Here is a 14691-nt window from a genome sequence, read left to right as displayed (position 1 = left end):
ATTAAATTGCAAAGTAAAAAGTGCCACTTTAGGAATGTGAACAATGCCACAGAAGTACAAAGAAGTCTAAGAAAATTAACATGCAATTAGCCTTCTCTGTCTGTAGGTAATGAGCCCTGTGATTTAACAGAAACCTGTTTTATTGTCTATAATTGCAATAACCAAAGGCTAATAAACATTTAAGTAAATATTAGTTATTACATTTTCATCTGATCCCAGTGTTTTATATTCATAATGTCTAGACTACAAATCTTACACAATGAGTACTCAATAAATACCTGTTGGATTAAAAAAGGAAGGAAGGCAAGGAGAGAGATGAAGGGAGGGAGAGAGTGAGGGAGGAAGGGGGAGAAGGAAGGAGGAAAGGAACAGGAAAATTCTTTAGAATATCTACTTCTACAAGTAGGTAAATACTTGCACTGTTTAGGACAAATAATTAGGCTAATACATCTACTAACTAATCTCAATATTTAGAGAATACATAATATGATGAGCCTATAATTTAAAAACAAAGAACTGAGAAATCTTTTATTCCTTAAAATTGCTCTTAACAACTCACTGAGCTTGCAAGTGTCTGTTCTTATCTGTAAAATATTTGTTTGCCCTGCTTTTCTCACTAATAAGGATTAAGAAAGAATAGTTACATTCCTAGGCCCCATCTTCTTATATACACACAGAGAAAGACAAATTCCTGTGAAAAATGAAGATCGTGCAAGAAGATGAACATAGAGCTGAGTTTTTTCCCTTAATCAATGCAGAACAAAAAATGAAGTGTTAATTTGCACATTTGGAGTTGGTTTTGTTATCACTATTTCAAACATCGATTTTTTTACAGTGATGATTGTTTAATGAATGGACTTGGTATATATTAAAGAGAGCTATTTGATACATTTACAAAATGAAATACTGTATGATCAGCTTCTCTATTAGTGTATTTAGCAGCTCAGGATATCACTGTGACAAATTTGCTTTCGCCAGGTGAAGCAAACCTACTTCTGGCCCAAATGGCTTCTAAGTCTTCATTACCTGAAATCACCAAAAAGAGAACAGAGTTATTTGAACTGAAGTTACAGAAGAAAAATATTTTTGTGTGAATCTCCATTTTTCCTTTTATAATGGCTTGCACATCAAATGGATCCCATCTTCACAGCCAAGTTTGCATTTTCTAACACAAATTCTACCCAGAGCCTCAATACCAAGCTGTGTTCTCTCAGCCTTTCCTATCAACACCAGATAACAGATCTAGCAGTAACAATTCATCTGATAGTTTTGTGATGAACACGTGAGGCACAATTGGATACAGATTGCTCTGCCATTACTGCATTTCCATCCCCACAATTCTAACCATAAAATCCTCTTTTCGTGGATTAAGTAGGCAGTTATGATTTAATGCCTGGGCCACAGCTTTATCTGTCACTTCTTTCTTTCTTTTCACGTATAAGATTGACTTGATTAGTAAGTCTCAGGCAGGCACAATATAATTTATTGTTATCATAGAATGCACATTTACAAAAGAATATAAATTACTCGATTTATTGTAGAATAGAGTGATGTTATATTTTCCATTTCCTTAAATTCAATTATCCTCAGCTGGTCAAACTTATCCAGATTATATCCTGGTTAAACCATCTGCACTTCTTATTGTCCATATACCTCCCTGAATTTTCACTCTGGATACAAGAGAAGAATAGCATTCATTTTAGTCTCTGACATGGAAGCATTTTAAATTTTTATAAATACATATTGAACAAAAAACTTGCCAGCTACTTCTCTAAAAGGGTAAGTTAAATCATCTTTTTCTCTTTTTTCTGTAATGAGAGTTCTTGCAGGGAACATCACAGAGGGTCAATGTGTGGGAATTAATAGGCTGCTGTCGTTATTATGGGAAATTGGTAGAAGGTTGTCCTCACAAACAAAAAGATCTTAAGAACTGAACAACTCGGAAGGACGCATTATACTCATCTTAATTGCCTTTCTCCATGAGAAGAAACTTATGGTAAATTGTAAACTGTATCTAAAGATAAGATTAAAAAAATATGAAAGGTTCTAAGGATAGAAATGCTTGCCAAGTATGGGTTGAGGCATGATGTTGCTTGGAGCTGAGGAACTTGGCCTCTGTGACTGCAGTAGACTCGAAGCTCTCCCAGGAGGTGAGCCCTCTGACGCCATTGGAGTTACTCCCAAAAAAGAAAGCACCATGAGGGAGGGCCCTTGTCTATCTTGTTCACTGCCATAATGCATTGTTAGTATGCCCAGCATTTTAAACACAGGTTTCCAAATATTAAATTTTCATTTCTTACTAGTCCATTATAGCTACTGTTGTGAGTCCCCTGAATGGTCTCCTATCATTCCCAGCCCCTTCTTGGTCCTGGATGCTTCAGAGGAGCATCACCTGGAAAAGAAGAGCACTTCCAGGACACTGCTCTACCACCACCACCAGTGTCAGCTCTGATTAGTACTCAAGAGATACTGGCAGTGAAGGATTCTAGAAATCATGCATGTACCCACTGTTCTGAATATATCCAGTGCACAGAGCAGTGTCGGCCACATAGTGGCTGCTCAGGAAGTTTTTCTAAGTAAATTGATGAATAAATGACCTATTTACCTTACTTATTTTATGTTTTACTTATACATGTTCCCAGAAACATTACCTATTTTCTAGTTCAACCTTACGAATATCAAATAACTGCATTAGTATCATCCACATTTCCAATGCCCTTCACCATGACAAACACTGGCTGAGCACCCACTCGGCGGCAGAATCCTTCTGCGCCCTGCAAGGACCCTCCAGGAAACTGAGTGAGCTGGAGATGTGTTTGGACTTCTTCCCCAAACCACAAACCCCATAAATAATTCACAAATAACAGAGAAAAATAGATGCCAAAGAGATTAAATGACTCATAAGCGTGTTACTATTCTTCAGGTTCAACTTGACTTCTTTTTGGCTTTGGTCATAGAGTCTAAAAGTTATTTTCATGACCAGCAAAAGACATAAAAATAGGCACAATCATATGGCAGGTTGCATAAGCTTGAGGAGACCTCTAGGCAGATATGTAGAATTCAAACCCAAAATAACTTATGCTTATTTCCCACCTACCCTGTGCCAAGCACTGTGCTGAGCTGTATACACACAGTGTTTCATTTAGTGCCCAGAACCATCCCATGAGCAAATAGTAGTCTTTGCCCCATTTCACCGATGGCATAACTAAGTTGTGGGGGTGCTAAATAATTTGTCCAAAGATACACAGCTGATAAGTGGCAAGGACAAAATGTAATCTCCTGTCTATCTGCCTCCAGAGTTCAGGTGGTAAGTATGCACCACCTGCCTGGTAAAGATAAAAATCTAGCACACTTTGCTTCTCTGAGATTACAGATTTTATGCTAGAATATCCAATATTTAAATTAGAGTAGTCCTTGCACTTTTTTGGGCCACTTTAGCTTTTCTTCCCAGCTTATGAATTGGTACAAGTTGCTATGGCAATACTCTCCAGCTTTTTCCTTCCCCTCTTCATTCATCATGCTCTTCTCTCTGACTTCCTTATCCAGTCTGGTGTGGCTCCCATAAGTGACTGAATCCACCCTGGCAAGATGGGCCAGGGTCTGCCCAGCCACATTTCAAATGGACATGGATTTACTAGTTGAATCTCCTCACTTCATCCGCCCAGCACCTTGCTCCTTCCCCTGTTCTCCTGATGCCCTTGACTGCTGGTCTGCTGGATACCTATTATGTCCATATACTATCTCTACCATCGGATCTTGGCTCATAATCTATGCTTTCCATGTATATGAAAATGATCTCTTCCTCAATTTTCCAAAAGGATATAGATTTGTATCTCTTCTTTGGCTCTGAACTTTCATGGAAAATCTTGAGATAGGATCAAGATATTTTTGTCTCCCCTGCCTTTCCAATACCCTAAAGACCTAAAGACTTTATTTGCCACACTCAATTGTAAGTCAACATGGGACTATGTACTACATATCTTTGTATACTGCACGGTACCCAGCCTAGCCATTTGTACCTAATAAGTACTAAATAAGTGAATAAATAAATGAATGGATAGTTCACTGGTGGATGAATAGACTAGAGAAGAACTGATGTAGTGCATAGATGAAGTAGAATCTAATTTGAGGTACCACTTATTTTTTTCCTTCCGTACATAGTGTCTAAGAAATATTTGCTCATTAAGATTACCAGCATTACTTTGAGTCATTTACTTGGTTTACGTCATTGTTAACATATTAGCTACAATATGTAAGACACCTAATGTATTTCAGACACTAACCTGGTACTCTTTATAATTTTTTATTATTATCCCCAAAAATATGGAAGGTAAGTGTTAGCATCCCCTTTTTATAGTTGTGTAAAGGCAGGTTAGCAGGTTCAGAGAGGTAAAGTAACTATGGATGGTCTCTTAGGGAATAAGAAGGAGAGATGGATTTGATCCAATGTCACTCTAATTTCAAATCCAGGATTTCACTCATTCTACTGTACCACACAACCTCACTATTGAGAGAGTCTTATAAAAATACTCTTTTTTAAATTTGCAGGTGTTTTCAGGAGATAGAGAACTAGTACATTGTCTTTAATCCATTGCCACAGATTAGTTGACAAGAGCATCAAACTATCTCCTGGCAAAAAGAACGACCTTGTATAAATCAAACTCAGGATGGGTAAATTTTGAGAGAAGAAAAGGAAATTTAAGAAGGTCCAAATAGGTATCTTCCCAGATTAACAGGGGGTGAGTCCATAGTTCCTGGCCCTACGTGACCAAGGTTTAAGACGAGGACCATGAATGACAAGAGACGTAGAACAGAAGCCAAAAGAAGAAACTAACAGGAGAACAGGATGGGGGGAAGGGACCGGTGCCGAGAACAGGTTTTCCTACCTCGCAAGGGAGAAGGAGCAATTTCCCAGTTCTACCTTTTTCCCCATCTCTGGCTCTGATTATGGGGATGGTTCTATTCCTGCAAAAAATGAACAGGGTAGAAGAGGCTCCACACTGAAATAACATCAGTTTTAATAAGTTACCTAAGGATGGATGAGAGCAACTTAAATTCAAATCAAGCCCCAGAAGTACTTTAAAAACTAAAAGCATGCCCAGCTTGAATTAAAGGATAAAGGGAATGCAACCATCCTTAGGCATCAAAAAGCAAATTATTTGGTGGTCACTGGTACTTTTAGATGAGTCGACTAATAGAAAAAAAATGAAAATTGCAGTCCTGTGCAAAAGTAGGTACTGGGCTAAGGGATATATTCCCGCCTGAGATCCAAAAAGAGCCGCCTTAGCATGATGGCTGGTAGGTCTTTAGCTGAAACACTTACTGTCAAAGAGTGTTCTCAGCCCCTTCGCTATGCTCACAGAATACTTCTTTAAGACAGAACATTTCCGTCTTAGGTGATTAGAGAAGCTTGAGAGGCTTAACAGAGCAACTTTCTCTGATGCGAACTTAGGAATATGCCCCAAAGTTATTCTGAGGGAGAGGCCTTTCATTTCTGTAAAAATCTTGCTGTTCTCTTCTATTGATTATTCTCTTGAACTATGTCTATGCATTAATAAAAGCCCTTTTAATTGTAGGCACAGAGAGCCACTCAAGCCAGCTATAGCAGAGGCTACAAATCCAGCTCAATGCCCTCAATCCCTTTGACCATTTCTGGGTGGCTTTATGCTGGTTTTGTTGCTATTGCTTTCTGTGGCCTCATTAGTGACTTTTCTTTTGAGGACTCCCCCAGGCTACTGAAGTGTACACACAGGGAGCTGGACATGCCTGGGAGTTTGCATCTCCCCAGGGTGGCTCAAAGCCAAAGACTGATGGGACAGGACAATGAAAGACCAGCTCTCTGGTCTCAGATTGAGAGCTCTGAGGCTGAAGCTACCCTCCATAGACTGCCTGAAATCACAGCTTACTCTCTTCCTCTCTTACAGTGCTGTCTTCACTTCTTCCGGCTTCTCCTGGAAGTACTTCCTTAATTAATCACTTGCACATGAATCCTCATCTCAGAGTTAGCCTCTAGGGAACCCGACATAAGGCACTAGCCCAAATAAAAAATGGACGGAGTGGTTTGGGTAAGGCTGCAGGAGATAATCACAGACATGGAAACAGAGCACAGGACCATCTTGGGAATTGGAGCTCGAGCGTATCTGGGTCCTAGTGCTTCTCTCCCCAACACACCTCCATGTTGCTCACATGTAACGGTTTAGCATCTTGTGTGTGCCTGTTTCTCTCGGCATCTACCCCATTCCCCACCCTGCAGATCACCTTGCCAAACTTCAGGCAGCCAGGTCGAAGGATGCTCAGGTCAGAAGTATACGACTGGTCACCTCGGTGTGCCCTTTCATCAGAGGCACAGATACACACACACAAACAAACCAGTTAAAGTTGTAAACTGTCCATGTGAATGAAACTGAGCGGGAGTAGAAAAAAGACAGGTTTATGAAATACGGATGCATTGGCATATTACAGATGTACTGTAAATATTGTATACTTGAAAATACGCTAGTAATTATATAGTATGGAAAACTTGTATGAGAATAGAAGTATTTAAGCATGCCAACTTACAAGTTTGACTAGCCTTTCACACAAGTGTAGCTACTTTATATTCTAGATTGGATGATTGAGAAATAATCTGTCTTGCCTAAAAAAGGTATGTGTGTGGCAGATGAGTGGGTGAAGGGTTAATGTTAATTGCAGCCTCTTTTTCAGCCTTATAACAGTGGGAGTGAATATTCTCATGTTTCTTGGGCCTGCCTTATGTTTTGTGGTGCAGATAATCATTGAGACAATTCAGAACTTTGTCTCCCAACCCTTCCCTCTGCTCTTCTGCCAGAAGATGTGACACACTGATCATTAATCACACCTACCCTATGGACAGTTTTCAAACATTTGGGGCCCATGGTAACACCACAACCCAATATATGCCCACACACGCACATACATACAAAACACATAAACACAATCAAAATGAACATTTCGTGAAATAATTCTGTTCTTCCTACCTCTGATGTACTGTTTTCCATTGTTTTCTGTTATAATTGAGTCTATTTCTTTTTTTCTAATGCTAGCAGCAACCAACTAAATCGATTTCAGGGCGCACTAATGGGTTACAACTAATGCCTTAGGGATGTTAAGGGTTCGCATCTAAATGCTAATATTATTAGAAGCATTGCTGCTATAAGTCATTATCATCCACTAACACCTTGTTGTACATCAGTTCATGATTCATGTAATAAATGTGTTTTGAGCACCTGCTCCATGCAGGGCTTTTTGCTGGGAGCCAAGAAAGATATAAACATAAAGAAGCACCCACCCTCACCTTTAAAAGCTCACCATCAGGGTCCTAAGTTGCAAGCAACAGGAGCCTCTTCTGGCTGATGTGATATATAGGAGCAATATACTATACCCAGTATATAGTTATAAATGTAACTAGAGAGACAGAGTTTTATACTTACATAGATATAAGTTGATAGCTACATAGCTATATAGATGATAGTGGCTTTCCCAGGGCTACCAGGAGAGAGAGAGAACCAGGTAGAGAGTAGTTTGACCAGAGCCACAATCATAGTCACACCCAGTAACTGGCACACCAGGCCGTATATTGTATATGGTCAGCACCTTGAGCCAGCCTTGGACCCCAGTCATAATCACTGGCCATCGCTGCCATTGCTGCCCTGGGTTCATGTGGAGGCTCCAGTGGCCCTCCCCAGTCCTAGCTGTAGTCTCCTATCACTGCTTCTCTGAAGCACCAGCTCTTGAATAAAAGTCTTCAGTGAGTCTATCTGTTTGAACTTGGGTCATGTGCCTTTGCATGGTGACTTGGAGCTTAGACTCTGGAGTCAGATTCCTTAAGCTCAGATCTTGGTTCTTCCAGTTACTTGCAGTGTGACCATGAGCACCATACTTTGTCTCTCTGTGCTCAGTTTCCTCAAATGTATCAATTTGACAATAGTAGCACCTACTTCGCAGGGTTGCTTGAGGATTAAATGAGTTACTACTTGTCAAGTAATTAGAAGTGATGTGTATTACTAAGAGGAGATGGGAAAAGGAATATCTGGAGCTTTCTGACGTTATCATGGGAGATGGGCTTAGCATACAATCAAGACTCAAAAGATGGGGAAATTTCCAAACCACATGATGAACAGTCAAAAAAGAATGGCCAATGTCCATTAAACAGGCTAGTAGAATAGTTTAAAGGATGAGTCGAATGATTAGATGCCTGTTCTTGGAGGTCAGGGCTCTGAGGGAATGAAACCCAGAATGGGATGGAGAGCAGGGACTGTGAAAGTTCTGGAGTTTTGGGGTCCTTGGACTGGGGAAGCCTGCCTACCAGAAATCTCTGAGGATAACTCCAGGGAAAAGGCAGAATGGGGAGAGGAGTTGGGATGAACACCAGAGGCTCCCTCCCTTGAAAATTTTGCTGTGGACTTCTCCTGTTTCTCTCCATCCTCAGATCGTATGGCCTCCAAGAGCAGTAGTCTTCAAATATTTTTGCTCATATGTCCCCTAAAAGAATTTTGTAAACTGTCTACATCCCACAGATTTTTAAGTTAACATCTAGGATTTTTTATAATAAATTTAAATAGTTGAAAAGGTTGTGATTTCTTTCATACAATATACATGCTTTAAATATATTTTCCTTAAAATTTTGAAGCGCCAGATTTAGCTTTTCCAGTTTATTAAAAATGTCTGCCCTTCTAAGGAAAATGACAAATAAAGTTCTCAGTTTCAAACCAGTTGGGCAAAGCAGACTTAGTTTTTGTCAGAGAAAAAGTGTCCAACTTTGTATTTGCATTGAAATTCATGAGTTAATCTGTGTTCCTGGGTTAACCATTCAACTTCTGAATTCCAATTCTAGAAGCAATAGAGAAGGCATGGAGCCTTGCGTTGAGTTTGGGGCCTGAAGAAATAATGTGTTTCTCCTTTAAGGTTTTTCCACTAGAAGCTGTTGGCCAATTTAGGATAGAACACATTTAGAAGCTAAAGAATGGAAGTTTATTCTGTAAAATGATCCCAGCTTACATACTCACTGGAAAAATCTTCATGTACCCCCTAGATGTGTCCTAGTTTAAAAAAAAAAAAATCCTTTTTCTAATGATATCTAACGCAGCACTTTTTAAATCATTCTAAACGTATTTTCCATTAGGATATGTATACATATAGATAGATCATAAATGTATATGTTTTGTATCTAGAGTTTGAGCCAATCAGGGCCAATAGGTGGAGTGGGTGACACTCCTCTCCCCACCCCCTCCACAACCAAAGCAAAAGGGTCGTTTAGCAAATGGGGCTAATATTTTAGATTACATGTTTATTTCTACTGTCTTTACTAGTCGCTTAACTTCTTAGGGGGCCCCTACAATGCCTGTAGTTCCAAATTAATCTCGCCAATATATGGCTTTTAATTGTTAAAGGATATGAATATTTTATAAAGTGCTATGCTACTAGAGCAAATATATAAGCCAAAAAGAGGCAAACAGTAAGCTACTAAGGAATTTTGCCAAAGCATGCTAAAGGGGAGAGCCAATGGGTTGGGGAGTCACTGAGTCCTTAGCCCTGCACCTACCCCTCCCACCCCTACACTGCAGTCAGCCTCAGGGCTTCTGGAGTGAACACCAGCAAACCACCTCTGCAGAGGCCTGGCCTCCGGGCAGGGACCTTTCATCACCACATGCTCTAAGAAGCTTGCACTGCCCACAAATATTTAGACGCTTTAATCTGGATTCCCTGATTATTGTCAAATTGATTTTAAATAGAAATCTTCTTTTCTCTTTATTAACATGTGCTTGACTGACACAGCATTCGATAGGAACTGAGAAATCTACACAGCAACCCGGACGCATTTCCAGGACAGGCAAAATCCTTAGGGAATTACCTCTGTGTCCTGGAACTCCTACGTTACTCAATTAGTCAAGGCAATTCCTGTGAGGCGAGCAATGTTTTCCACTTCCAGTGCTTCATTTGCCCCCTGAATGATGGGAAACTGAAGTCCTCAGTCAGATAGACTCAAAGCTAAACAAATGAATAAATGAATGAATGAATGAATGAATGAAAACCTATAAATGCAAAGCACCTAACCAAATTCCTTTGGACTAAGTAAGTTTTAGCCCTCTTCTCAAGGGGGCAGATTATGTCTGCTTTTTCCTCTTTCTTGTACTCCTCTGAATTTGTCTTCAGGCAATTATCCAGCAATTGTAAAAACTCGATGAAGTGACTAAAACAAAGTGAAGCTGAGACATGACAAACTTCTGGGGAGATACATCTGGGGTGAGCAAAGCTGAAATCACCATGAACAGCTTTGCAGCTCTCAGGAGCAGAGAGAGGCAAGAGCAACGAGGCCTCTGGCCCTCAATCGCCTGCCTCTGATTGAGCAAACATGCTCTGATTGAGCAAGAGCATTAAGGAGACAAGGGGTGGGAAATAGAGGAGACATAAAATATAGACAACCAGGGCCAGCCCAGTGGCGTAGTAGTTGGGTTCACGAACTCTGCTTCGGCTGCCTGGGGTTTTCAGGTTTGGATCCCGGGTATAGATCTATATACAGCTCTTCAAGCCATGCTGTCGCAGTGTCCCATGTATAAAATAGAGGAAGACAATCTCAGGGACAATCAAGCAAAAAAAAAAAGGTGGAGGGGGAAGATTGGCAACAGACGTTAGCTCAGGGCCAATTTGCCTCACACACACAAAAATATATATATAGACAACCAAATTTAATACTAGACCATTAATATACAGCCCAAGACTTCTCTTTAAATGGTCAGGTCCTGTAAAGACAAATGACAAATTTCACTCTATCTGTTAATAACACCAAATGAGAACAAATGCAGGCCCCTCCACCTCACCCCAGGTGGAGTAATGGTTCCTTTGTAACTGGTAAATTTAGTTTAACCTCTAACTCTTCTTTCCCACCAACACCCAATATTGTTAAAGACGTATTTTGAGATTTCATTTTCTGAACTTTTTAAAAAACTTTTTAACTAAAAATAAGTTTTACATCAAGTGTTACTGAGAGGCTCTCTAGACTTGATCTTCTGTCTCAAGTGTAAGTAAGCCTTTATATTCTACAAAAGTGGTGACGTTGCCCTGTACACATGGCATGGAGAATAGAATACCATTATGGAAGGAGGTCAAGGATCCACAGCTAGCTACCTGTTTATTGCCAACCAAGTAGCCACTTTCCTCTTTTCCTTGTAAAGGGTACTCTGATTTGTTTCAGTGTCCACCTCAGAACAGTTGTCCTGATCCCTAGCCTGGGAATACATCTTGACCTGTGTAAGTCATTCATGGCAATCCCAGCCCTCTGGCCTGTGTTGGGTTTAGCCTTGTGTATGTGATGCAGTTCTTGTCAGGGAGATCTGACCAGAAGACAGGAAGTCTTTGAGGGCTTCCAGGAAGGGTTTACTTACTCAAATATCACGTCACAAAGAAGACACAATCCATTTGTCCTGCTGGATGTTGTCGCAACTAGACATGATAATTAGTACCTGTGCAGTCTTTTGGCATCTATGTGGGGAACCAACCTGACCACAAAGCCAAGGCACCACCATGGCAGAACAGAAGATGGAAAGAACTTGGATCTTTGATGATGTCATGGGATATTGAACTAAATAATCCAGGCACCGCCCTATCTTGCCCCTTCTTCTCATGTCCTTATTATTTAAACCTTCTGTGGTAGCTTTAGAATATGTCCACAAATCTTTGATTCTCTTCCTCATAAAAAGTAAAGCTTAGATCTCCTCCCTTGAGTGTGAGCTGGACTTAGTGACTCGCTTCTAACAAATAGAATAAAGCAGAAGTGACAGTATCCAATTTCAGAGACTAGGTCTTAAAAGGCTCTATGGCTTCCTCTTCACTTGCTCTCTCAGATCACGTCATGAGGACATCCAAACAGCTAAGGGCCCAGGTGGTGAGGAACTGAGGTCACTTGCCAACAGACATGTAGGTGAGCCATATTGGAAGCAGCACTTCCAGTCCCAGTCAGGCCTTAAGATGAGTGCAGTCTCTGCCTGCATCCTGACTGCAACTTTATGAGACAGCCAGAACAGTCCAACTAAACCACTCCTGAGTGTCTGACTCATGGAAACTATGACATAATATATATTTGTTGTCTTAACCCACTACATGTTGGGGAGACTGTTACTCAGTAGTAGATAACAAAGACACTTTTTAAGATTTGGTTCTCTAACCTTTTCAGACAAAGGTATATTGATTGATGAAATGTTCTAAAAGGTTGTATCTTCAAACCAGAGAATTACAGGGTCATCTATGGGTCCTCTGGTTCATTTTTCTCTCTCTTTAGGAGATTGCATAATGCTCTCTGAGATAAATAGATGTCTTTCTCATAAGGCCTTCCGAAAAAGGAGATAACAGTTGTTCTAGGACTTTACTTTCTCAGCCATCTGGTGAGAGGCTGGAATCCCTCTGGTTATGATTAAAGCAATTGCATCTCATTGTATCTTTAGAATCAAGTAGTGTTTCCCAAACTTTCGTACAGGAAAAGTATTCTGAATAACATTAACAAATATTCTACAAAAAACCGGGGGAGGGTAGAAATTCAAAATATACAGGGAGCGTATTAAAGACTTTGGAGAAGTCTTTCTGCAAAGAAATCTGTTTAACTTTCGTTTCACTCAGAATTTCTCAAGTTTAGGTTGACTCTTGACTGTCCCCTCCATGCTCCTTCCCCCCAATAAAAATGACTATGAGCATTTCCTGGGCCATAAATGTTCTGCAGAACATAAGGAAACAAGAATGTGGATGAGAAAGAGCTCATCATAATACACTGAATGACTGTATTAGCATGAATGATCAAAATAATCCAGCACGATACTCAAAATACCACAGCCATCCTACAGAGATACAGTCATATCCATTATCTGAGTAATCCAAAGCGTCTAAGTTTAGACTTAGATTTCGAGTCAGAAAGGGTACAAGTCAAGAATTACCAACATGCAATTAGTAACAAAATAGGACTCATGCATGTTTACTCAAAAAGACTAGCCCTTTTCTCTAAAGTTCCAAACTTTCAGATTAGTTTCTTCTTTCTCATTAAACAACAAAATTTTTGCCCCTTCCCTTTGAAATTTTTATTTTAATATTTCAGGAGAAAGTTTCCTGTCAAATATTTGGTACAGGGGAAAAGCTTCTTACAGAAATTTCTGAAATATTGATATCTGGTGTCTAAGATCCCAAATTAGCATGCCAACACCAGCTAAAAGATCAAATAATTCACCGACGATGCAGCCAGTACTGCCAAGGAAGCCAAGCCCTCTTGGCAGTACCAGTCTCTAGATTCTGTCCTTCTGTTAAGCCCCAAAGCCAAGTGAACAAAGCCCCACACTCATGAGTGAATAGGAAGATCACGCACAGCAGCTGATTAGAACCTGCCCTAACCAGAAAAGGTCCTGTAAGGTAACGGCTCTGCCCGGGGCTGGGCCAAATCTGACATGCCCAGAATACCTCTGACTTCTCCTTAGTGTTATCACTTTGAAGGAATTTCTTTGCCTCTTCAAATCAAACCATCAACCTGTTAAGACCAGCAGAAATGGGATCTGTGGAAATGAATATATGCAAGCCCATAGATGAGGAGTCCCACTTTCTCCCTCCATCCTCATGGCTCTCTATCTTTGATTCCTGCTGCTGTCACCATGCCCACCACCCAGGAAGGGAGGCTGCTTTTTTAACTGTGGTTCAAGTGAGGACACAAATGCTTTTCCTTGGTTCCCTCAATACAAATAAGATATGCTGTCATTTAGGAAAGTATCTGGTATCTAAAAAGGGAGCCCCAAGGAAAAGAAATGGAGTAATTATGAAGCAATCTTTGAGTGATCATGTTTTAAAAGGATGGGATTCTGATGCTACAGCAACTACATGTTGGTCCTATTGGTTGATAAATCTGTTTGGATTCCTTCCTGGTTTCTCGTGTTAGTTAACCTGTCAACTGGCTAACCCATTGCTTATAATCCTTTATTGAGAAACAGTATTACCATCTGGGCCAAGGATAGAATGACTACGTTCTTACTCACCCACACTCATCACCCCCAACTGTTCAAGTTCCATTTTTTCTCTGATACGAGAGATTCCTTGTCTACAGCTTTTCCAATTTCCCATATTCAACTGGTCAGCAAATCCATGAAGGGTATTGCTCAGTCCCAGAATTTCTAAAAGCTTAAGAGTAATTGCACCATTCTTTTTGCTTTGCTTGAGGTAAAGATGGACATTACATGGTAGACTGCATTCATAAAGAGAACCCACGGCTACTAATCTAGAAGCTAGGGAGGATTTGGGTGGTCCCAGAAACCAGAGAGGGTCCATTGAGTAGAGCCACACTGCACCTGAAAAGATCTAGGCTACCTGTTTTCCTCCTCGAGCCAGACATGAGCAGCTCAGAGACTTCTCCTTGACTCTCAAAAGGAAGAAGCTGCGGCTACAGTTCCCTGGTGGGAACCAGCCCACATTGCCTACTTAAGCAATGAGTTGCTCAGTATTTGTTATGTGAGGCCCAAAAGAGGTTTGTCCCAGGTGGGGAGTTCTGCCAGCACAGGTGGCTGAGCAACCTGGAGACAATAGGACTGTCCTGGGAGCACAGAGAACCTCCTGGGGGGACAAGCAGGAACCTCCAGATGAGGGAAGCAGTAACTTCAGCCAGAGTTACCTACACAACTTTGGAGAGGCTGGAGAATGTACCACCCACACAGG

This window comes from Equus przewalskii, chromosome 13 (genome assembly GCF_037783145.1).
Source record: "Equus przewalskii isolate Varuska chromosome 13, EquPr2, whole genome shotgun sequence".
NCBI classification, from domain to species: domain Eukaryota; kingdom Metazoa; phylum Chordata; class Mammalia; order Perissodactyla; family Equidae; genus Equus; species Equus przewalskii.
The sequence above is the reverse complement of the archived record's forward strand: the minus strand, read 5'-3'. Positions refer to the sequence as shown.